The following is a 26,339-nucleotide window of genomic DNA, read 5'->3' as shown; positions in this document are numbered from 1 at the left end:
TATATATATATATATATATATATATAAATATATTATATTATATATATATATATATATATATATATATATATACTATTTTATCACAATAAACCAACGATATCGGAAACGTTGTCACGAGCTGCACATGCGCAAGCGCCACATCTTCATGGGTGGACAGATGCAATGAAACTGGTTGTAACAATACGTCAAAAGTCAAAACCCTCCCACACACACCCCGCCATTCTCCGCTATATCCATACAAATGTGTTACCATTAACCCTACACATTGAGATTTGAACCGCAGACCTCCGATCTACTACGTCAGCGCTTAATATGTAGGCCTATATTGACTGGATGGCAACCGTTCTCTGTGGAATGACTTGAGTGGTTCGCATGACGAATATAAAATTACTGCTGAGCGCAGACGAAATATAGCATGCAGTCATCTTACGCAAACTGATGATTCAGTAGTTCATTTAGCAAAACGTTAGCCTACTGTTTCTAGATAACTGAAAGAGGCACTACAAACTTTTGACAAAAAAGCATTGAATGACATTACCTTCGAAAGCCATCGAGATCCTCGGCGCAGGTGACGAGGTGGATGGAAATAAGCCGTCACTCACTTAAGGAACAAGTGGCTCAGCAGCAGCTGCCACAGTTTCACGATACGATCGGTCAAACACTAGTGTTTATTGCTGTATGTTTAGATGAGTCTTGCTGAAGTGTATGGATGTATATTGTCCTTGATTATACAGCAGGTTTTAAGAAGCACAATTAATAGTGGTGAGGACACTTCACTTTACCAACGAATCTCACCCAGCGGAAGAATACTAGAAATCTTATAGGGAACGAGTCCGCATATCTATCAATAATACATAAAATACCTGTAGGAAAGTAGCGATATTAAAAAAAACTTTAAATATAAGGATATAAACAAAGAATTAAAAAATATTCGTTAAAACGGTATGTAATAAGACAGGAACTTAGGAACTACTTTACTAATCGGATATAGTTTAATAGCTATCACACAACTCATTTTAGTCTTGGCGCCAAGGAAGACGGATAACCTACAGTGCGGATGCTACGGTTATACTTGAAAAAGACTAGTCCTACAACGATTGCATGTTTACATTTTTCGTATAGCAGCAGTGGTTTGAACTTGATGATCATTGCAGTAGGTCTTTTGTCTTATATGAAAATTTCGTAAAAGCATCTTCAGGCGTTCAAATTCAGTGTACGAAGCCTCAATACCTGCTACAAGTGAAATCAAATATCGGTTTAGCAGCTCTGTTGCATGCTGTGAAGGCGCTTCTAACACTATAATCCGGACTACGAAGTCATCATTCCAGTGCCATGGCGTCCGGAAAGGTAAGTAGAGTTTGGCTTTGCATAACCACAGTGAATAATTAACCCATCATCGGGTTTAGCATTGAATAAACTGCTGCATTTGTAAGGCAGATGGTGAAAATCTGTCCCTTGCACGATGGCTGTTCATTGCAACCCACAATTTTATCAAGCCCCAGTAAAACATGAATTAGTTTTGCCGTTATGAATTTTGTGAATTAAAATAATTATCAATAATGGGTGAGTTTGAGACACATGGACTATTTGCGCCACGAAGGTGGAATGATTAGCAAGTGTCATGTAGACTGGTGCAGTTCCCTAACGACAAGCTAGACTTAACGTAAAAGCCAAGGCCTAACGTCAAAGAAAGGTAAATGTAAAGGAGATAGCCGCAGAAGGTATCGTTTATTAATATAGTTTTTTGAAAAAAAATATAGAAAATTTATGTATATAATGCAATATAAGTGAAATAACCTGCAAATTCTAACAAGATAATGAGAAATTTACCGTTTTAATAAGTTTTTATGATCATTCCCAAGGAGCTGTTATTAAACATGGCGGCAGGTCTGCGGGGCGTTTGGTACTATACCGTAGGGAATGAAAGTAAAAAATATAAACATAAGACGGTAAATTTCACATTATTCTGGTAGTTTTCTCAAAATATCCCACCCGTACTGCATTATATATACACCCTTTAATATATTTTTCAGTCAAAAAATTATATTTACATAAGATATTATCGCGCGACCGCCTCACATTTACCCAAAGAAATTGCGATATATATATATATATATATATATATATATATATATATATATATATATATATATATATATATATACATATATATATAATATATACTATATATATATATATATATATATATATATATATATATATATATATATATATATATATATATATTCATTACCATTATACTCATTCACACACACACACACACACACACACACACATATATATATATATATATATATATATATATATATATATATATATATATATATATATATATATATATATATATATATATATATATATATATATACTCTGGTTGTCATCTCTTTATGGGATCCTTAGTTCGCCCGTGGCTGTCACAGGCACGGTAAAATAATATTTACCAAGGTTTCACTACTTTCTTTGATGCAATGCAGTATGCGATTTTTATTTCCTTGAATGTTTGTTCTGACCTTTCATGATGGAGAAGAATGAAAATAATTTGTTTTATTAACCACCTTTTTCAGCGACGTGGCCGTATTATTAAGGGAAGATATTCTGCTCGAGAATCATTTTAAACTCATCTATTCATTCAGGGCAACATTTACGTGGAACTCGTATAAAGGCCAACTGCCGCTAACCTTTAGGGAAATAGGACAATAACTAAATTAATTATAAAACGTTATAAAGGTTTGGTTTCTGTATCCAATAAAGTAAAATAATTATTAATTACTCCTGGATAAAAACCCTGTTGTGTAAGGATTGCTAGCGTATTTGGAACGTGACAAATGAGGAAGCCTGATTGGTAATTTGTTTTAATTTTCACCAGTTGAGTGGAAGTTTAAAATTCATGTTTTAAAAAAAAGGGGTTCCGTTCGCTGCCAAGACTCCTTCAGTGCATACAGTTTTACCCTTATTCTTTGTATTATTGCAACTGATATGAATTTGTACCTGTGTATTTTAACGTTTGACATTCATTTCAATGACATAAGGTTAGGTACTGTACCCCCTGATATCTTACAATTGTGGGGGACCATAAAGCTAAGTAATGTTTTTGCGTGTGGGGAAGATACAAAGCGAGTGAAATGACGAGGATATGTTCTAACATCCCCATGATGGCATAATTCTGTAGATTCTGATTCTTACTAAGCAAAGATTTTTTTAAGTTTTGGTAAATTTTTACTGGAAAACTTAAATGTATTCTGGATTTTTAAGTATGGTTTATATATTACTGTTTGCTTTAAAGGTCTTTAAAGGTTTTTAAAGTAAGCTTTAAATGTCCTTAAAGTAACATCACACACTGGGTTAGAAGGGCCTGACAACCCATAGTCTATTTTAATACAGCTGTCCGCTCACCGGTAGGTAGGTGTGGCAATGCGTACAGTTAGCTCTCAATTTACCAAAATCAATGCTTCCCATTTCGTAGGCTTAATGTAGTAAAGATGCAAATAATTTCTTCAGTAATGTTTCTGAATGTATATATATGCAAAGAACCCATACATGTAAAGAACCCTCATACCTTATTTAGATCATAAACTTGCCGAATTAGATCGATAATATAACAAGTTCACGAATGACGAGCTTATAACAACACACGACTCAGGGCTTTAAATATTTTTTTTTATCTTACTGTAGCTATCATAAAAAGACATCTTGTTATGCGAATGTGAATAGAAGGAATTTTAATAATTTCTTGCATGGAAATTACTTAATGTTCTAAACAGCGTATATGAGGCTTCGTGGCCTGTGGCGATGAATGGACAGCCACTGCCGCACTTGATGTAGTAAGTTTGAAATCCCGTTGTGAGTTCCCGTTATCCTTAGAACAGTGTTGATGACATACTTACGACATAAAAGGCTAGTATAAATATGCATATTTTTTTTTATTAATTGTTGGGTAATGGAACGGTGCTTGTACAGAATGAATAAATAAAGGCTATAATTAAAAAGTGATTCTGAATGAAACTGAATGAATGTGTGCTTAGAACAAAGGCAGTAAAATAAAATATCTCGCGAATCAGTAGCATAGGTCTAGCTTCATTGGTCCATGCTTCATGCTCAAGCGGTAAACTATGCTAAAGGTTATTTTTTTCTGTTTTTGGACATAGATATTACTTTAGTATCAGAATAACGTTATTTTTATATACATACAGTGAAACTGTATATAGAGTAAAGTTTGAATTATAAGACAATCGTGGTTTGAACACTCTGTGAGCATAGGCGTACGTGAGGCTTGGCCTATATAGAGATACATCATAATTATTGGTAGCGCATCGCATCGTTCGTTATGTTTGATGAGTACTGTTTAACGCAAGCTCGTCTTCTGCGTACCGGTGTTGTATATCGATAAAAATGGGTATCCTTGTGATTTATGTAAAAAAAAAAAAGAGCAGGGTTATTTGTATATATTAGCATTCAAATATGTTATTGAAGAAATTGTTTAATATTTATCATAAGAAGCCAACTGTATTGGAAACAATTGTTAGCCAATCAGTGCAAACCATTTGCATGTGCCACATCTTCACCTAAGGGTGAACGTATGAAATGAAACCGATTATAGGTTGTTAGTTAGGGGGCCAGGTAAGGACTGGGCACCATAGAAGCTAGTTTAAGCATCTTTAAGTTAGCTCACAACCCTGTTATGAAAACTCACTGTGCACCAGGCTAAGTTGGGGAATCCAGGGTGACAAAGCCAGCCCTTCCTCCCCATTCCTCGGCCAGGTAAGGATCCAGCACCATAGTTTAGGTTAGGTTAGGGTGATTCATAATTTTATTTTACAGCGCCTTAGGTTACATTATGGGGAAGTTTAGGCTATATTTGAGTGGGTGTGGTTGGGTTCATTTGCAACCCAGGGCTATTCCTATTTATCCACAGTGCCATAGGCTAGGCTAGGTGGGGGAGTCCAGGTTGGCAAAGCCAGTTCTTCCCTCCCCCTTACCCATCCAGGTTAGGTTACAACCTTTTTTATTTTAATTAACAGTACCCTAGGTTAGGTTACATAGAAGTCAAGAGTAGATAAAGCCCTCATGTCCAGGTAAGGACCTTGTTCCCCAGGCTAGGTTTGATAGCCAAAGCTAGGTTTATTTGGAACTCTTTACATAGTAACGTACAGTTCTCAAGGTTAGGTTATGTGAGGGTTCCAGGGGTTGAAGATCCCCCACAGCTAAGTCAGGGACAAGCCCCCAATGTTTGGTTAGGTTGAATACAATCTTATATCAACTGTATTTTCCCCCCTCCCAAGAAGCCCATTTTCCTATTGTGGCCCTGCAAAATTTTAGGCTTTAAGAGGGTCCAGTGTTTCTAAATTATATAAATATATATTATTTTGAGCGAATCTTACCAGCTGTTAAAGTCAGCATTATCTTCACACCTTTTGGTGTTATCAGCATTAAAAAAAATTAAAATACACTTGGCTGATTCACTATTACTGTCTTTGTATTCACCTGTTCCTACCAGATGGTGCTGGAATGTTTATATTCTGTAATATTTCTTCATGGCGTAGTGTTAAACGTATGGTCTTGATCAGCTTTAGAAAATTTGGATGATTTCTGGCTAATGTCTCTTGTATGGTATTGTGCTTGTTTTCTGTTTTTGCCTTGTCATCTACAACAAGCGGAGATGAAAGCATTAGGCGTATAGGAAAGAGTTTGTTTAGGTTTTGCCGATAACAATGTAGACTATATTAGGCTAGCTGCGCAGGCTCAAATGTGGTTTTCTTGATATGTACATTATGAGTGTTTTGATGAGAAGATGTAAATTTTGTGAAGTATTGGAAGATGTTAGAGGCCAATAGTTTATGTAGACAATTAGGGCACACCAGCAGCCTACTTGGTTTTTTCCTTTTGTTTCCCAGTGTTGCTTCTCCTTCTCCTTTAGCCTACCTGATAGCCTAGGATAATTCCTCTCTCTCATTCGGCTCTGCCTTCTTTTACTCCCTGGGTGGTTCAGGAGAAAAATAATAATAGTAATAATGGACATATATTCTTTTAGTAGTTAGGTTTTTGCTTGAAATATTAGGGCCAAAATTTCCCTCACCCCAGTTTTCAACCTTCTTCAATTTCCCCCATGAGAAAGAAGTTGAAGCCTTCGCTTCTGTCTGTAGCCTGCCCTCTGGATTGCCCTACATCAATTGGTTGTCTCCTTTGACAGGGAACCAAGGTTTGTCATGGGGCCGAGGTTCTGTGCCCCTTAACAACTCTCTCACCATTTTCCAGTTCGGGTTCAGCTCTGAGCTGCTGCACAGCTCCGGCCGGATGAGTTCTGTGGTTTAACTCTTGCATTAGTTGGCTCCAGTGTTGCCAACTGTGATAATGTGAAATCCACTAAACAGCACTTTTTTTTTCTCTAAGTTGGCAACACAGGCTGACTCCTGTAACACCTCCTTGGAGAGTGTATGGTGATGCAGGTGCTTGGTAGTGTTAGAATTTCAGACATATTACGTTTTCCTTAGTAGTTCTGAGCCGCGTGTCAGATCTGCTGATGGTGAGGGAGCCCCATAGGGCCGACGTGAAACTATTCCCCCCCCTATCGCTGGTGATGAACTGAGGGACTCTGTTGGCCAACCCATTTAGTTAGAGCTTTCGCTTAACTTTCTGCAGGCTGCTGTTTGACAGGTGTTGCCTCAGGCCATCTGGAATTTCGGTCAACAATGGTGAAGAAGCATCTGTACTCCTCGGAGGCGGGGTAGTGGGCCTACAATGTCGACATGAATATGGGTGAGGCGGCGGTTGGTTGTTCGGAATTCTCCTATCCCTGATTCTGTGTGCCTCATGACCTTGGGTGTTTGGCCCATTTCTTAGTGTCCATCTTCATTGCCCACCAAATGTATTGTGTTGTCAGGGTACGGGTGGTGGAGTGGCCTGATGGGTGTGATAGATCTTGGGTAAGACTGAAATCCTTTCTCAAGGCCAGCGGTAGATAGGGACAAAGGTGTCCGGTACTTGTTCGCAGGCAGTGGTCATCGCTCCGTCATGTATGGTGAAATCCCTCCATGAAAGGGTGGGACTTTCCCACTGGAGGTGCTGTAGGTCAGCATCATCCTTCTGGGCTGCTGCAATCTCGGGATGTGATATCCTGATCTGGACGGTGTTAATAGTGTTTCTGAAAAAGGCATCTGCGACATTGTTGGTGGAGCCCTTCAGGTACCTGATGGTGCAGGAAAATTCTGAGATTGCCGATAGTTGTCCTGAAGGTCCGTTTGCACCACAAATTGCTGTTCCTCAAGCATACGCCTGAAATGTCTGATGGCACGGTGGACTGCCAGCAGCTCTCTGTCGAGCGTGGATTATTTCTGTTCCACTGGAGATAGCTTTTTGCTGAAGAATGCCACTGGGTGACGACCATTGTCAGTAGCTTGCTCAAGTACCCTGCCCATCGCTGTGCTACTTGCATCTGCGGTCGGTGTAAGGGACCTATGGGAGACAGGAAACATTAGTGTAGCAGCAGAACCAAGAGTTTTTTTGGCTTCTTGAAAAGCCACTTTTTCCTTTTAAACATTCATATAAAGTGGACATGATTTTAGCCAGGTTGGGTATAAAATAGTGGTAATAATCGATCATGCCACCAAACTCTTGAAGTGATTTAATGTTTCTTGGCCTTGGGAACTCGGTAACAGCTTGGATCTTTGTCGGGATCCCTTTGTATGCTGTGATGAATATCCGACTGGGTGGTTTGCCGTTGAATGATACTTTCATACTTTTGGTTCCATAAATTTTTAGCAGGGAGCTATTGGGGGTAGACACATGGAGAGTGTTGGGAGCTGGTTTTAGTTGTTCATTCTGGTTGACTGGGATGAACGACTTACATGCGCCCGTATCGATGAGGAATTGTGTATCGAACATTTCGTCATATAGAAACACGTACTGTAGAGTGTTTTTGCCTTTTCCTGGAAGAAAGAGAGCAAAAGGCAGACTCGTTCCCCCTTATGAGGCAACCAGTCTGGCTGTCGCTGACAGTTAGTTGATTGAGCAGCGGCCCTACTGCGTGTTTTTGATAGCATACTGCCTTGTTCATATTTTCTGGCCTCGCTCCCAAATCTCCAGTGGAAGAAGTGTAGGCCCGTTGGTCATTCTTTTTTGATCCTCTGTTTATGTCGCGTGTCGGGCTATATTTTCTGATTTGGCAGCGGTTTGTTTTCCCTCTTGTAGTTTTGGGTTCGGTATATGGGAGAAGCAGGGAAATCTGGCTCAGTGTCTATCTCTTTGTAACTTAGTGGTTGTGGTTGTGTGGTGGCTGCTGCTACAGGTGGTTGAGTAGGCTCTGATGATGTCTGGGCCAGATGAACCACATTTACCATTGTGAGAAATTCCTCGAGGGGCATGGTGGATGAGTTGGGAATTTCAGCTACTGTTTTGCACGGCAACTTCGTCAGGAGGTCTTCGCGCACTAAGTTCAGCGTCGTCTCTGATTGGTCATCTGTGGCAGGGATTGTTATTAGCCGTTGGAAATACATGTAGACGTTATCTAGGAATTTTCTAGCTGAGGGCTGGGAGCATGCTGAAGGATGACCTTATTTGTGCCTTCAAAGTCTCATATGTGATGGAGGTGTCTGGCTTGGCTACCCACTCTGCTATTTGTTTGAAGACATCGTTGGGTGGGAATTTGAGGATGGCATCAGCTTTTCGTGACGACAACGTGATCTTTTTTGACCTGAAGATCGTTTCTGCCCTAAAGAACCAGGCCTCTGGGTTGTGTGTCATTAAAGGGTTTGGGGGGGAGGGGTGGATGGATGCAGTTGCGGTGTTGCCGTTGGGAGAATTGGTGGGATTGGTCATCTTGGTGGTCACCAGTTTAGGATGCGAGTGTAGACAGAGACATGGTCAGCTACTAACTAATTTATTATCACAGAATTCTCACAAGACATTGGTTTCTGTGAGCGGAAAAGTAGTGTAGGACATTAGAACAAGAAGGGCATAATTTTATGTTCAGTTGTGTTTTCTCACTCCTGAAAAATACCTAATAATTCTTTGTCCAACATGAGAAAAGTTTTCTAATACATGTGACTCAAAAGCTTGACATGTTTTACATTCGTGGTTGATTTTTGTTTTATAAATAAAATACTGTAGCTCCTGAAAATACATAAAAATCACTGATTCAGCCATCAGTCATCAATTTGTGTTTTCTGGGGAAACCTGACGTTCTGTGGTGGGTCATGTTTTGTTGTTTTGGATGGTGAGCGCTTGGAGGGCCTTACACCTTCACAGTTACGTGATGACATCATGCAAGAAACCTTTTCTTTCCCCATCCTGGCAGGCCACACCACAGTTGTCAAGGTTACAAGGTGACGTCATGCAGGAACCCTCTCCTTCTCCACTCATGCAGACGTCTTTGCCCAAGGCCACAAGGACCTTGCTTCATCTGTCGACTTCGCTTTTGTGATGACGTCATGCAAGAATCCTCTTGCTTACTACCGGCATCCCGTGACATCTTTACTGATGTGGTCCCCTGTTTAGACTAGGTTTTCAACTGTGATTTGGTTGATTCCCCTTTAGTATTTAAGTGGTGAATAGCTTGCATTGTTCTGTTTTCACTTACTTTTGCCAAGGATGATTCTGTTAACTGGCCCCCTTTAGTTTACTCATACCTCAGCTCCTGTTAAAATGAGTAACAAGTTACACTGATTTTGGTAGCTGCATTATCATGAAGTGGACCTTTGGAAAATGGATTATGAGTTGAAGAAAACAGAAACTGTTTTGTGTTTTTAACTCTGCTCCTAACTCGAGCAGTGTTTTGTGATCGCAACTGTGTTTGTAGAGTGAGCCTTTTATGCTAGCTTTTGGATGCCACTGCATCTTTTTCCAGTTTTAAAGCTGCTTGGAACTGGGTTAGGACTTGCATATGATATACATTTTTCACCACCTTCTGTTCAACTTGCAGTTTCAAGTTGTTGAACCTAGGAAATGAAAAATTCTCTATTAGGTGAGGAAATTTTGCCTAATTGTGAGGCAAAAGTACCTTTGATTGCGGTATTTAGTTCTTAGTCCTACAGCCCAATTAATGCAAGAGTAATAAATATGTAGTGTTTTGGCATGCATATGTAGATATGTATGTATATTTATATATGTTTGTTGATAGGATGTCTGCTTGGTCTACATCACCCTCATTTTTGTAGGCCATGTTATACATGACAACAATCAAGCAATCATTTCCTGTGGCACCCATGGGGATGCATAGGGCCTCGATGAACTCATGCGACCACATTCTGTCCTGGGCTAACTCCTTAAGATCTCCCCAACACTCATCTCCTGCTTCCCGCGTCAATGTCCTCAACCACGTCTCCTTTGGTCTACTGTACTTCTACCTCTTCTGCCAAGGGCAACCCACCACCCTGGTGTATCTCGTACTATTCCCTGTCTTTTATACACATGGCCTAGCCACTTCCAGCGTGAGAACCTAACATACCCATCGACTGGCTGCACCCCTGTTACTTTTGTAATTCTGTTATTTGATATCCTATCCCTCCAATCAATTCCTAATATTCTTCTGAGCGCCTTATTCTCAAATGCTAAGAACTTATTATCGGAAGTTACTGTACTGTACCATGTCTCATGCCCATAAATCAAAATACTCATAACTATTACCTGATAAATTTTGATTTTTGTATGCACAGAAAAATTGCTTCTTATTCCAAATATTTTTAAGCATTCTGTGATGATACTTAATTACAGCGATGTCATGGGATAAAAGAAAACAATGCATCCAGTGAGATGCTGGTCAGTGTTTACAAAGCATGAAGCAGAGGATGCTGCTTCTTCTTTATTGAGCATTTACAATTGATGCAAAGACCTGATATATGACACATAGAGCACAATAAATCTTAATATTGTAACATCCTCAGTGTTTTAAATAAAAAAAAGAATACATATATATTTGTACACAAGAGTTTTAAAGATAGAAAAGAACATATTTGTATACATAGAGAATACGGTTATGCTATTCCACAGAACAAAACTGCAATGGTTACTACAAAATCGTCAAATTTTGCAGGCAATTTACATCTGGTACTTCTCATACTTATAGTCAACTGTGTATCACACTCTAACTCTTTCTTGTTAGACTGAGGTTTATAAGGTACATCTATGTTATTTTCAGTCAATACAGAATTCTCATTAACATTACTTTAGTTATTTTCACACACAATCTCATTATCATCTCTATTTACAGTGGCATGCTCATTGCTGTTGACATGATCACTCATTGGTTTTCCTCAAATGTACCCTGTTACGTCTTATTATACCATTATCAGATGAAACATTATATGACCTTTCATCCAGATGTTCTACTACAGTACCCTTGTCCCAACTCTTTTTGTCCATTACAGTAGGTTTAATCCTTATCACATCACCTTCATTTAATGGATCTAGATCCTTACTGCTTCTTTTATAGTACATTGAACTTCTAAGGTTACAATACCTCTTGTTTTGCTTCACATGTTCTGTACTGGTTATCCTAGGTTTTAATAAATTTAAAGAAGTTGGAAGTAGTGTGTGTGTGTGTGTTTGCAAACGCCTGCCTAAGCTGCGTTGTACTGGACTAAAATCAGTACCTTGAGTTGGTGTGTTTCTGTTATTAAGCATGGCTAAATATGGATGTTTACCACTATCTATTGCCTTATCAATCAATATCTTGGCCATTTTGACTGTAGATTCTGCTAATCCATTGGATTGTGAATGCTTAGGGCTTGTTGTTCAGTGTTCAATATCCCATTCCTTTGTAAACTTTTGAAAGTCTGTTTGAGTGAACTGAGAACCAGAGTCACAAGTACTGAAAGGGACCTGTACCTTGCAAGGTGTGGCTTCAATTTAAGAATCACACCGGGTGTTTTGGTATTTTCTAACTTGTCAACTTCCGAAAAATTACTATAATTATCAACAGTTACTCTGAAAGGCTGTCCCCTGAGCTCAAAGAAGTCTACACCCACTTTTTCCCATGGCCTTTCACTTAATTCATGAGACATGAGGCTCTCTTTTTGTTGAACAATTTGATATTTATTGCAAATTTCACATCTAGATATAAAATCTTTTAATTCAGCATTCATTGATGTCCAAAATATGCACTCTCCTGCTCTGCGTAAGCATCCTTCTACACCTGTGTGAGACGAGTGTACAGCCTCCTTTTATTTCCATATGCAAATTGAAGGGTACAACTATGCGCCCAGCTTTAAAGATTAAGCCATCCTGCATAGTAAACTCATCCCTAGCAAAGAAATATGTAATCATACTTGTTGATATTTGATCCTTTGTCTCTGATCCTTTGTCTCTGGCTACCCATACATAATTACATCAGGCAACTGTTTCAAAGTTTCATCCTGCCTGGTAGCTTCACGAATTTTGTTTAATCATTCCTCTCTAATGGGTAAGTATGGGACCATGTTAATGGCTTCAAAATCACTACCACCTTCATTAATTGGTAGGTAAGATATAGATAATAAGTCAGCAGCATACATTTCTTTACCAGGTGTGTACTCTAGCTCAGTGTCATATTGCTGTGTGTTTAAAAGCATCCCCTGTAACCTCTTAGGAGCTCTGTTCAAAGGTTTGTTAACAATGGACATAAGAGGTTTCTGGTCCGAGAACGCTTTAGTCCTGCGACCATGTGTATACTGATGAAATTTCTTTAAGGCAAAGACAACAGCTAGCATATCTTTTTCCATCTTGTAGCAGCGCTGCACCAAGTCCAGATTGAATTGCATCATATTGAATTTCAAGAGAGATGGGTTAAAATAAGAGAGAACAGGGGTCTTTTACTTTTTTAAATGCTAGCTTTTGTTCTTCCTTCCATTCCCATATACTGTAACATCTTTCTTTGTTAAATGTCTTATTGGGTCCATTACATCTGAAAGGTTCGGCAGAAATTTTGCCAAATAGTTAACCATCCCGTTCAACCTGAGCGCTTCAACAATGTTGGTTGGGGCAGGCATCTTTACAATGGACTCAATCTTAGAAGGATCTCCTTTTAAACCATGAGCATTAACTTTATGACCAAGAAAAGTTACCTCAGATATGCATAGATCTACCTTATCTTTATTCAATTTTATTCCATGCTTGTGACAGCGATCAAATAGCAGTTTCAACTTGCATTCATGGTCCATCACAGCATCCTTCTCAGATTCTCTATTACCATAAATAAGAACATCATCTGCTATACATATAACACTAGGTAAATCATCAAGAGCAAGTTGAAGCTTTTTTTTTTTTTTTTTTAAATCTCGCTACTTATTGCAAGACCAAATGGTAACCGTAGCCAACGAAATCTCCCAAAAGGTGTTTGAAACGTTGTTAGCATGCTGGATTCATGATCTAATGTACAATGCCAATATCATTATGTACCTCAAAGCTTGAAAATACTTTGACATAGTTCAGGCAGAATATCATCCGTAATGGGAAGAGGGTGCAATTCTCTTTCAAGACCTTTATTCAGTTGCTGGGGGGTCAATACATAGTGTAACATCCCCTGTTTTCTTTGATGCAACCACCATCCTGCTTACCCATGGAGTGGGCTCCTCTACCCTTTGGATGACCTTTTGCCTTTTTAAGTCTAACAACTTTTGTTTGACTTTTGTCTTAATGCTAATAGGTACATGACAACTGGAAATTGCTACTGGTTTAACATTTTCATCGATAGTTAAATGAATATTGCCTTGTAGTTCACCAAAACCATCAGCATAATCAGAAAATACATCTGTAATGGAACACATTTTTCACAATTAACAGAAATCAACCCCACCTGTTCTGAAGCTCACCTGCCTCACAGAGGCATAAAATCTTGCTCTACAAATTCAACTGAGTATCTTTTCTATTTTTGCAGTTCTTAATGCTTATTCTACATTTGCCAACTGGATTTATTTTACTAGAGTTCCACATTTGCAGATGGGCATCATAAGGGTCAAGGCAACAATTAGAAACATATTGAAATGGTATGACGTTGACACTTGCACCCCAATCAACTTGAAACTTTACGGTGTTATCACCAATCTGCACTAGTGCAATACATAGCTTAATATCCCCTGTTTTCTTTGATGCAATCACCATCCTGCTTACCCATGGAGTGGGCTCCTCTACCCTTTGGATGACCTTTTGCTTTTCTAAGTCTTGTTTGACTTTTGTCTTCAAGCTAATAGGTACTAGATAACTGGAAATTGTTACTGGTTTGACATTTTCAGCTATAGTTAAATTAATATTGCCTGGTAGTTCACCAAGACCATCAGCAAAACCATCAGCATAATCAGAAAATACATCTGTAATGGAACAAATGTTCTCAAAATTAATGGAAATCAACCCCATCTGTTCTAAAGCTCGCCTGCCTCACAGAAGCAAAAAATCTTGCTCTACAACTACAAATTCTGCTTAGTCTACATTTGCCAACTGGATTTATTGTACTGGTGTTCCGCATTTGCAGTTGGGTATCATAAGGGTCAAGGCAACAATTAGAAACATACCGAAATGGTATGACGTTGACACTTGCGCTGCAGTCAACTTGAAACTTTATGCTGTTGTCAGCAATCTGCATTAGTGTAAATATACACTTAGGCATGGGCTTGGATTTGCCTTTAAAATTTACTTTCGTTATGTACTCCTTTGACGAATCACTTTCATTAGCTGCCTCATCAGTAACGTCATCATTAACAGCATGCAACTTACCGGCCACTGAACGTTTACCTGAAACTTTCTTTACTTGTATGCAGCGGTTCCTCTTGCAGTAACCGCAGGTCTTCCCATATGCTGGACACTTCCTAATGTCCCAGATGTGACTTGTTACCACAATAACGGCATCTGTCCACTGACTTGACTTTGGTTGCAGGCCTATCAGTTTTCCGTTCCTTTTGATCACTAAACCTAGACTTGCTGGCAGTCTTTTGCACTCAGTTGATAGCTGTGGCGTCCTCATGTTCAGTACAGATAATGGACATCTGCTTCTTGGATGATTCAAGTGACTGACAAATCAATAGAGCATCTGCTAAACCAAGTGTTTCTTCACGTAAATTTTTCTCCCTATGCCTATCTTTAGTGCAGCCAAACACCAAATGGTCTCAGAGGGCATCATCTCTTTCAGTAACATAATCGCAGTTCTTCACCTATGTTTTTAGCCTAGTCATGTATGTGTCTAGTGATTCACCAGGATCCTGCTTGCAACTTCTAAACCTATATCGTGCAGCAATTATTAGGTTTCTGGATGCAAAGTAGCAATCAAACTTTGAAATCACAGTATCTAACACTTTTGAGGGGTCAGTGGTGATGTGAGAGGTGCTAAAGAAGAGAGCAGGAGGACATGTACTGCTATTTTATTGAGAGAGCAGGCCGCTGTAATGCGGCGTGCGGACGTCATACGAAGACATACAATAGGATACAGGTGACCTGAGGTCAGTTGTTCTCAGTGCGAAACAGGACAGGTAAATACAAATAACATGTAAAAATAAAATTACAAGAATGGACACAATAATGTTCTGACACATGTACAACATGAACAGGCACAAATGAATAAGTAACAGATACAATTTTACATAGATAAAATATGGCTATTTAGCGTGACCTAAGTTCGTGGGAAAGGCACTGTAGAAAATGGGAGGTTCTCTATAGAAAACCCATTGAGCGGGGACTTTACAGTGACACCATTAGTATCAGTGGTTGGTGGCCCAAAGTCTCGGGTATTGTAAATCCTCAGGAGCTCATCCCCTCCTAAAGTAAGCGATAGAGCAACACTTACATCATTAGTTTCATTATTCAAACCTGCTGCTAGGATATATAAGTTAAATTTCTGCTTGAAAAAGTGCTTTTTCTGTTCAGTATCGCCTGAGAGTGAAAACTTGTCAGATGTGCCTAAAATTTCTGCAGCCATGTCATCTTCTGGGATAGCCTAGGTTGGGTTAAGTGACGGTTACTTTAATTAGAATTTCACCGATGCTTATTGTAAGTCATAATAGAATACCTTTGCGTCCGTTGTCCTTGCACCTGACACCATGTGGTGATACTTAATTACAGCGATGTCATGGGATATAAGAAAAGGTGCATCCAGTGAGACGCCAGTCAATGTTTATAAAGTGTGAAGCGGAGGGCGCTTCTACTTTTTTATTGAGCATTTACAATTGATACATATATGATATACAACATACATAGAGCACAATAAATCTTAATATTGTAACAGATTCCCATTGCCTGATGAGCCTTTTTCAATCATTCCATAAATTCTGTGCTCTGAGGACTATCCTTATCTAAATAAGTACTTAAATATTTAAGCTTATCCACTTGCTTTACAACCATGCCTTCAATTAGATAATCCAGTGCATTTTCAATATTCAAATTCATGATTTCAGTTTTTCCACTACAGTATTAATAACCAAACCAACCTTTTGACCACCACTGGCTAGACAATCCAACACTCTCTGCATCTTTTCTGGTCCCTTGCAGATCAAAACTGACTAACGGTGCCAAAGATTTATGCTTAGATTTGGGAAACGAAAGGAAGTTTAATTGAACTCGGGTTTTGTCCAACAAGAGTTTGGGTCAGAAACATAAGACACCTCACACGTCTTGAACTGTCGTCCTAACTGCCCAGTTCTCTCGCTGCTGGGGGAAAGGGAGCAGGGGATTTGGTACAATACATGTACACATCCTTTACCGGGGTTTAAGCGATGTCAGGCAGGGCAGCCGATCGGGTCTACGGCCTACCCCACCGCCAAATCAAAGTCCTTCAAAAGAAGGCATCGTGCTTACCCCATATAAAAATGGGAAAAACGCACGTTAAAACGAAGAAGACTTAACAGAAAACGGGAACAGCACTTGAGCCATAGCAGAGTAAAATACTACTTTCAGAGTAGACGAGACTCAAAAATCTTGAGGAGTTTGTTCAGAATACCGGTATTTTGAGCAATTGAAGAAATGTACGACAGTGAACGATATCAACAATTTCTAAAATTAAACCACTTTGTTACAAAGCTTAACCGTCTTTGGCTCCTGTGTATTTGAATATATTTCCTAGATTCGATTTCTACGATATTATGTTAAGGTAGTATTTTCACCGTTATTTGTAGGCGGTTTTGTATGTATTTCTTTACTGATTGTTCAGGCGTGAGTCAGGTGAATGTCTTCATTGTATTTTGCATATTATTCATGCTGTGTCCGCATAACTGGTTTTGCTTGTTATGTACTGATACATTGCAATGCCGTTATTTGGTTGAGAGACGATTACAAAGAAGTTTTTGCCATCGTATTTATTTTAACGCTTTTGTCTTCGTTGATACAGAATACGGAACATGGTTTTGAGCAAAATCCCGGGCTTAGTGATCGAAAATGGTGTCAAAATCCTTCCCCAGAAGTCTTTTGCCTCATGCTTCTACTGATGCGTGAAACGTTTTCTTTCATTGCTTTTCCTCTGTAGGAAAAGTCGTGATGTATGGAACTTATTGTCGTGTACTTTTCCATTTTTTTTTATCTTCGTATCTTTTCCAAGACCCAACAAGCAAACACTGGAATGTCTTTTAATTTGAAAATACCGTATTACCAAGTTATCAGTTTTGCTGACGCCAAGAGAGAGAGAGAGAGAGAGAGAGAGAGAGAGAGAGAGAGAGAGAGAGAGAGAGAGAGAGAGAGAGAGAGCCAGCGTTACAATGATTAATGGAGCTTCCTAGAGATAGGGAGTTTGTCAGGAAGAAAAACGATGACGATAAGGAGGAAGGAAGGTAGAGAAGAGTAATTTTCCACCTTTTTCTCCTTCATTTCTTGCCAGAATGCAGGAGCAACTGGGCTTCCAGGAACTCTTAAGGGAAGTTTTGCCGATGTGAGAGAACCAAGCTCGCTATGTCGTGGATTCATCGTAATCTTAGCTCTTGGCGCTACCCAGACTCACTGACTCTCGTTATATATAAATTTACGAGTACATGTTTCTGTAAATGCGTTTACTCATGTATATATGCATATTCGTAAATTGAGCCCTACTTGTATATTATATATATATATATATATATATATATATATATATATATATATATATATATATATATATATATATATATATATATATATACACACTTTTATGTAACGTGTATCTATCTATCTATCTATCTATCCATCCATATATAAACAGTATACACACACACACACACACACACACACACATATATTTATATATATATATATATATATATATATATATATATATATATATACATAAAATAAAAGTGTGTATATATATACGTATATATATACACATTTAGAATAGAAAACAATAAGAATATATTTCCATGGATGTCAAGTTATATTTGATTCTAGTGGTCAATATAATTCTCATGTTCACGTTCTCTGTACATTCCAGTCAATATTTTTATGTATTATATATACATTACTTTAGCAATATAAACATTATTTTTTTATGATTTTCTTTGCATCAGCCCTTGCCACGTTCGTATGCCTGGCAGCAGTTTACGTTACTCACTCCAGACAGTCCGGTGCCCTCTACATACACTTCGGCGAAGTGTACGGCGGACGGGAGCGACGAGTCTTGGCAACGGACAATTTTCTCTTCTACAGCCAGTCTTTGACTGCTCAGAATTCGTCTGGGAACAGGCCAAGTCTGCCGGACGCTGTATGGTCGTTTGGACGCGGCCTAATTCACCTGAAGCTATTGTGTCTATTTCTCTTCCATCCGTTTATCTTTGGACTTTTTCTGAGAATGCCCTTCTCTCCTTTTGTAGATTCCACGGCAAGAAGTTTGAAGGAGTTGAGGAAATTGTAGACACTGAATGCCTATGGTTTTAGGCCCCGCACCTCGCCTTGCGCTTTTATGTCAGATGGCTCTGGAACCTCCTTTGTTGATGATGGCCTGGTAAAAAGCTTAGTATAGTATTTTTGAGACAGCTTTTTTGTCAAGGTGATAATAAATACCGTAGTTTATTTTTGTTTCTTAAATAACATTCCTCATACCAATGCACTCAAATTAAATGATAGTAGCTCCCATTTTATAGTATAACTGATTTCAATTTTTTTTTTCAGATCTGAGCCGTTATCGGCCACAAGTCCGTCGTAGAAGGAGAAACATTCAGGATGTTGATCGTGTAGACTAGTGTGGCAGGAGAAATCAAAGGCAGAAATAAAAAAAAAAAACTGACAAACATACATAAACAAATGACGAGCGCGAAGCGCAACGTCGTGCATTAGTATTCTGAACAGAGTTAACACAGGATAGAGGTGGACTTCAACGTAACTTCCATGGCTGAATAATGATTTAACTTCAAGATAGTGTGTTCAGCGTACGATGTTGCTCGCCTTGGGAGGATATTTATCGTTCAGAACTTTGAGGAACTTTTGCATATTGCTTGATTTCCGGTGATTATCTAAGTCAATCAAGCTCACCCGTAACACTTAAAAGAAAACTGAGGTCTTTGTTTCACGAATTTTTATTCATCAGACTTACATAAAATTTGTGTTGAGCCCGAAAGATAATTCAAGAAAAATGATAAATGTAAGAAGGGTATTAACAAAGTACGAAATCTCCAGCGCCCGAGAACTGAAGGTCATGAGATACTATAGCTTTTGCCTGAAAGAAAACATTGTGATTAGCAAGTGCAGTTTCGCGCGTTTCAAAGTTTTATTTGGGTGTGTACAGGGGGGAGTGTAGAGGTACTGCCGTCGATTACGTTTCGTGAAGTTGTGATATATTGTGCAAAAATCCTGCTGCAAATCATCTCAAATTTGGTAAGTGGTTTGCTTGTTTTTTTTTTTGATTTGCGATGTAAATTTCATTATTCTTAGGGGTGGTAACATTTCTAAAATACAAGGTTTTTGGTATTTTTGGTCATAGAATTTTTCTTTTGATGGTATTTTATATAAAGGCCAATCAACCTTGTATATTACTGTTTTTTTTTTTTTTTTTTTACCATTTTGATAGTTTGGTACTTTTAAAGGTGAGTTATTTCTCCAACGTATTTCTGACGTAAGCATATATTTTAAGGTCACAAATCGGTACCTTTAGGGTTAGCGATTGTATCTGCAAAATATGTTTATTTTGATTATTATTTAAAAGTCACAGGTCAGTTTAAAAGCTGAAATTTTAATTTTCAACGTTTTATGTCACTCTGCTTAGTGAAGCTTGGTGCATAAATGTAACTGGGAGTTAAGGGTGATTACAGTCTCATTTTTTTCCTTGGGCCATTATCTCGGTAGCGGGCAATTTTTTTTTTTTCCCCGATTTTGAAGACATACCCGAGATATCTTATGACATGACCTGTTTTTCCAAGTTACAATAAAATCCAGAATACAAAGTTTCAGTATTTTCTCTCAAATTTTCAGCAAGTATTATAGTTATATAATTAATGTCAGGATGTACATAATGTCAGGCTCTACAATACAAGTACGAGTATTTAAGGGTGAAACTGCACCTTTTAAAGGGTGGGGTTATTCACTCCCTTTAGAGTGCCGTAAATCATTTAGTCCTATAACCTGCAAGACGCCGCAATTACCCTTGGAATTAGTTTGACAGACAAGATATTTGTTAAAATTTATAACTTATAAATATGTGATAATTCATGGATCTGGTTTATTAATTACACCAGAGGACAGTTACACAGGAACTTCTCATTGTCAGAACAGAGTTGAGTTGGAATTTTGTTAATATCATTGCTTGTCGACTACACAAGACTATTGTGTAGGGCTTTGTTTTTGGCTGGGGTTTTATTATTATTCTTCGTTGTCCCCAGTTTCTATTGCTTTAAGGGAACTTGGTAGGCAGGTGTCCTTGCCGTGTCCTGTTATTTTCCCTTAATCCTTTTTACTTTGGTCTCTTTTAAGGTGACAAGTAAGTGTAGAGGTGAGAATTTTAGAATATTTTCTCTAGATCCCGGAAAATGTGATAGATATTTTACTGAGTAGCCTGAACTGTATCTGCACAATCTGTATTTCTTCTATTTTGGTCGGCAATTCCCTTGGTAGTAAGGATTATTTTCCACAGATATATTTTTACCATGTCCAGTTCTTCAAGTCAGTTTAAACATTATTTTTCTCAGACTGAAGAAGCTTGGAAAGTGGGTACCTTTCCCATGATGATTGTTTTTCTATTTGTGTTTTTCAAAACTAGTTATTTTGAAGGTAAAATAATTTTGAGACTGTTCTTCCTACGATTTTGACGAAAATTTTATGGTATGTAACTTGCGGACTGAAGACTTGTCCTCAAACGTTATTTACCTTTCCTATTTTCCAAGGTCGCATTTTCTCTTTTCTATTTTACACTTATCTATTTTTATTTTCACATGTCAGCCTTTGGTTTTCGGAAGCTTTTGGAGGAAATATAATCAAGTTCTAACAGTACAGTTGCAGGTTTTGGAGAATGGAGCATTTCACTCCCACCTTTGCTTATTATCTCTCACAAATTAAACTTAGTCATCTCTGTTTCCTTATTATTTCCTCGAGCAAAATATTCATTCGTGTGCGTGACTCCAAAAAGTCTGTAGTAAGATATATTCTACAATGGTTATTTATAGTGCATTTATTTCATGTTTGATGAAATGTATTTATATTATATATATTTATATATACTATATATATATATATATGTTTATATACATAATTATGTATACTTATATAAGCTAAATATATATATATATATATATATATATATATATATATATATATATATATATATATATATATATATATATATATATATATATATATATATGTATATATATATATATATATATATATATATATATATATATATATATATATAGATAGATAGATAGATGTTTATATTTATGTGTATACACGTGTATGCATACATTAGATATACACATGCATACATGTCTATATATACATATATTTTAATATATATATATATATATATATATATATATATATATATATATATATATATATATATATATATATATATATATATATATATCACGGTATGTGTCTTCTGTTTCTTCGATCGATTCACAAACTACATTAAAGCCTTGGTCAGAGTTTATTGGCTCTGCTCCACCCTGCCGCCTCGTATTTCATCATTTGACTACATATACTGGATAATCTTGCACCTCCCTGGTACAAACTTCCTTTTTTGCGCGAATATCTTTTGGCACTCATAACCCTTTAGATAGAGAGGCCCTGGAGGATATTGGTAACTTGCGTTGTTTTACCCAAATAGAATCAGGGATAATTTTTCCTTATAATGTACTTTATGAAGATACGAAGGCAATTTTCTCACTAGATATGGCTATATTTTCCTTTAAAATGGGTTTTTATGGCATTTATTGACCATTTTTTTTTATTAAAAATGAAAAAATTTTGTTTTTGAAAAATTTATCTAAATTTTAAAAAATCTTCTTGCAACGCTTATTTGCAATGGAATAGGCTCATAATAATTATATTTTACTAACATGATGACATATACTTAAATGTAAGTACAAAGAAATTATTCAGAAAAATGTCAGTGTAAATATATTTAAAAATCTCAGTTAAACACAATTCTACCAACTAAACTCAAATATTACATTAAATTTTGTTAAACCAAAAGAATATCCTTCAATATTCTTAGTAGTCACATTTTTTTTTATTTTGAAGTGTAAAAAATATCAAAACATGGATGCGCGCACACAATGCAGATACTTTAGGGACTGCTTGCAGGAGGTCTGCCTTCTTTTGCACTTCCCTTTACCCGTTTTGAGACATTGGTCAAGGGAGATAGAGAAAACAACAAAGTTAGAATGATATTTTTTGCCCTAAAACTGCCTAATGAATTGGCGTTTAGTAATACGTGCATTCTCCACCATCATGGTGACTTTTTGTCTGATTTGTCTCCTGGGCATAAAACCCTCAAGGAGTCCTCTTCTTACCTCTCGCCTGAACTGCCCTTCACTTATCTTTTTACTGTTCATGATAAACAGGATGCTGTCATTAATTATATTCAGCTTGTGTTTGTGTGTGTGTGTATATATATATATATATATATATATATATATATATATATATATATATATATATATATATATATATATATATATATATATTGTTACAGACTGGAGGGGCAGATAACACATGGAATTAATGAAACTCTGGATTTGATCTTGAAGCCTACTCATGGTCGTACATATTTAAAGATAAGGTGCAAGTTTACTGTGTAACCTACTTACTGGGTTGCAATACCTTATGCCCACGAGATGATTACTTTACTTGGATGGAAGTATACAATAGAGAACGATTAACCGGGGGTGTAGTTAGAAGGTTTAACAAATAACCAATATGAACAGGGGTATGAAAGAGTAGCAAATATATCTGTGGCACAATTAAGTAGGCCCTTGTAGGCTTCGGTAAGAGTGTTAGGATCCAAGTTGGGGCCATGTGGCAGGGTTGCACAAACAGCTCTCCTATAGCAAGCAGAGAGATAACATTGGTTAGTGGACGGTCCTGCACAGAAACAGTACTGTGACCTTTGGGGATAGTATTGAGAAGGATAAGAGTAGAATAACATTAGGATTCTCAAATAACATCTGTTAGGGAGATGGACCTATGGTTCTTTCTCATTTTCCGGTTTCGTCTCTTGGCGCGCATTTCAAGATGCACGCGGCCTCTTTGCCCTTTTTAAAAGGAAAGCTTAAAAGGCGAGCTCAGTGGACCAGAATCCATAAGACCCTTTAAGCATCAGTTTCTGCCCCTTAATCGGGTCGGAAACTGTGCAAAATGAGGGCTACTGAGGTTGACGTTAATTAGGCTATGTTAATTTAATAAATCCTCCCTTGCCCTTCAACATAAAATAAAACAGTAAACCTAACCATAACTTAAGGTAGCGCCCCAACAAACCCACACTTCTTGTTGGAGGAGGGCTAGTTTGAGTGTCCTTTGTAGTTAAGGTTTTAGAGTTTGTTAGGGCGATGGCACAACTTAAATAAGCCTTACTACTAGGACTAGGTGGTTGTGCTCATTTACTTGTGATAGGTGGGACTTCAAGAGTTATAATTATTAGATGATTTGCTTAAGGCCAAGATTAGTTAGATTAAGTGTCCCTAAAGTTAGTCTAGCACAGTTCCTTAAAGTGAGCTATTACTAAATGGAATGCTTAGTACTAACATTGGAATTGTGCCTTATTTAAGTATACTATTTCCCAACTTAATACTGTAATAACATGCACTTAAAGTAATACAGGATACATGCAAGTTATACAATGCACGCTTAACTTTGCTTAGTGGCTCATGACAAGGACAAGAATGTGAAGCAATTATAGTACCTACAACCCCCTCAGTTTGACAAGATACAAATGGAGCAATGCAGGTGTGAGGCTATTTATGCCCCTGGTATGTGAGATGGGTACAATTTCATACAAGACAAAAAACCTTTAATATATTGGTGTGATGACTCAGTTGTTGAGTGCCATGGTACCTTGCTGAGGTGGTGGCATTGTGCCAGGTGAGGCACTATTGTCATAAGGGCCTAGTGGCTCTGTGATATACAACTAATTTCCCCTTTGCCCAGGTTTAAGTTTGCCATCCAAGCAATTGCATGGAGAGGAAATTCAATGACTCGTAGGGTCAGGAGATCTGGCGGTTGGCAATCTGCACTGGGCAGAGTATGATGCAAAATACAAGAGTGATGCAAGTAAAAGGTGAGTTGTTACAAGGCATAAAATGAGTTTGTGATTAAAATTACAAGAAGAAAATGTTGCAATGTTACAAAGAGTGACAGTAAAAGAAGTAACCTGGCATCCTGCTCTGGCTGGGGTGCCAAATTACTCAATGAAAGTGGGGCACTGTGCCATATGGGCATGAGTGCCAGTGGAGCTCAGTGGCTCTAGTGGGCTACCTGGATGCTCAATGCTGCTGACCTTTCTTCCTTGAATTTCTCTTAGCCTGATGGTTTAATGTTGTAGGAGGAGTAGGTGGAACCGAGCGTGGGGAAAGCGCTGGAGTGCCACCTACTCCAGCTGCTGTGACAACTGAAGCAAGGGTGGTGCCAACAATTTCTACCATTTGCAGTCACAGTTCCTTGATTTCGGCGACCAGCTATGATCCTGGAGAATTGTCCACCAGAATCTTATCCTTCGCAGACTGGGAAAGAGAGGATGCAAGAGGTTCGCAGGTTGTAATGATCAACTCAGGCACAGTTTGTGAGGCTGTGGCAGGGGATGAGCTTTCGCTGTGGTCAGGGTGGTCCAGAAGGGACCCTAGTAACCTTGGGGTCGGCTCTCTTACCGACACTGGTAGCGGGGCTAAGCCAGGAGAAGAGAGGTGATCCGGACTGGGATCTCCTGAAGGGGGATCCGTGGTGTGCTCTGGCACTGGCACTAAGGCAGGACCAGGCACAGGAATTAAATATGGAATTGACTCAATGTTCGAGACAGATGGAGCGTGGCACTGATCAGGGCGCTCAAGTGGCACTGGCAGGGAATTTGAGGCAAGTATGTGAGGGCTATTTGCGCCTTGTGGAGACTGTTCCGGGTGAGGACCCTGGCATTGTCTTGAGGTAGGTGGGGACAGAGTCCTGTCCCAGGAGGAGGTCATATCCTCCAGGAAGGAAATTGGCTACTGCGATGGTGCAAAGCTTGATTCTGTGGGGCCTGGTGACCCTTAAGCAAACTGTTGGAAGAATCAGTTTTACACGATTGATACTCTTGATGGTGGTGAGGTTATGTTTTTCAATTTTAGCCCCATAAGGGACCTTGTCTTCCTGTATCAGGGAGATTTGCCCGCCAGTATTTTCAAATACCCTGACCTGGCATGCTGGGTAGCTGCCTTGAGGAGATGCCACAAGTATAGGTCCCTCTGCTGGAGGGCCTAATGAAGGATGATTGGTAACTGCCAGTGCAATGGCAGTTGTAGCTGATTTGATAGGGCAATTCTTCCAGAGGACAGAGTGCCCATGGACCTCGCAGGCACTGCAGTAGATTTTGCTGAAATCCTTTTTAGGAGCTGGGGAAGCATGATGATGTTGCATGGATTGATCAGAAGGAGGTGTTGCAGTGTCTCCCCCTTTAGATTTGCACTGGGATTCCAATTGCCCCTTCCTTTTGGAGTGAGTGCAGTATGGTGGAGGCGGGGGGATCCGTTCTTGGGCCTTGTGTCCATGATGGATGGATCGGGGGCTGCAATGCACCGGTGAGAGGTACTCTGAGTAGGGTGGTGCATCTCAGAGTCGTCAGCTACCCATCAGCACTCTGCAAAGAGTGCTGGTTGTTTTTCATTTAGGTGCAGAGCTAGGGGAGGAGGAGCATAATGGAGGAGGTCCATGAGCTGAACCTGGCTTACCAAGTCCTTGAATGTCACACAATTCAAGGTATCGAGCCATTGTCAGAAGGCTTGGGTCTT

The 26,339-nt window shown here is 38.5% G+C and overlaps 1 long non-coding RNA gene across 1 annotated transcript in view; it reads left to right on the top strand.

The window, feature by feature from the left end:
- The first annotated feature begins 1,050 nt into the window (after positions 1-1,050).
- LOC136840621 (uncharacterized) overlaps positions 1,051-26,339 on the top strand; it is a 125,319-nt gene continuing 100,030 nt past the window's right edge. The window contains exons 1-3 of the long non-coding RNA XR_010853667.1: positions 1,051-1,347; positions 18,744-18,874; positions 19,042-19,743. This is a non-coding gene — a long non-coding RNA (uncharacterized lncRNA). The remainder of the gene's footprint in view (positions 1,348-18,743; positions 18,875-19,041; positions 19,744-26,339) is intronic.

This window comes from Macrobrachium rosenbergii, chromosome 8 (genome assembly GCF_040412425.1).
Source record: "Macrobrachium rosenbergii isolate ZJJX-2024 chromosome 8, ASM4041242v1, whole genome shotgun sequence".
In the NCBI taxonomy this organism is placed as follows: domain Eukaryota; kingdom Metazoa; phylum Arthropoda; class Malacostraca; order Decapoda; family Palaemonidae; genus Macrobrachium; species Macrobrachium rosenbergii.
The sequence above is the reverse complement of the archived record's forward strand: the minus strand, read 5'-3'. Positions and strand labels throughout refer to the sequence as shown.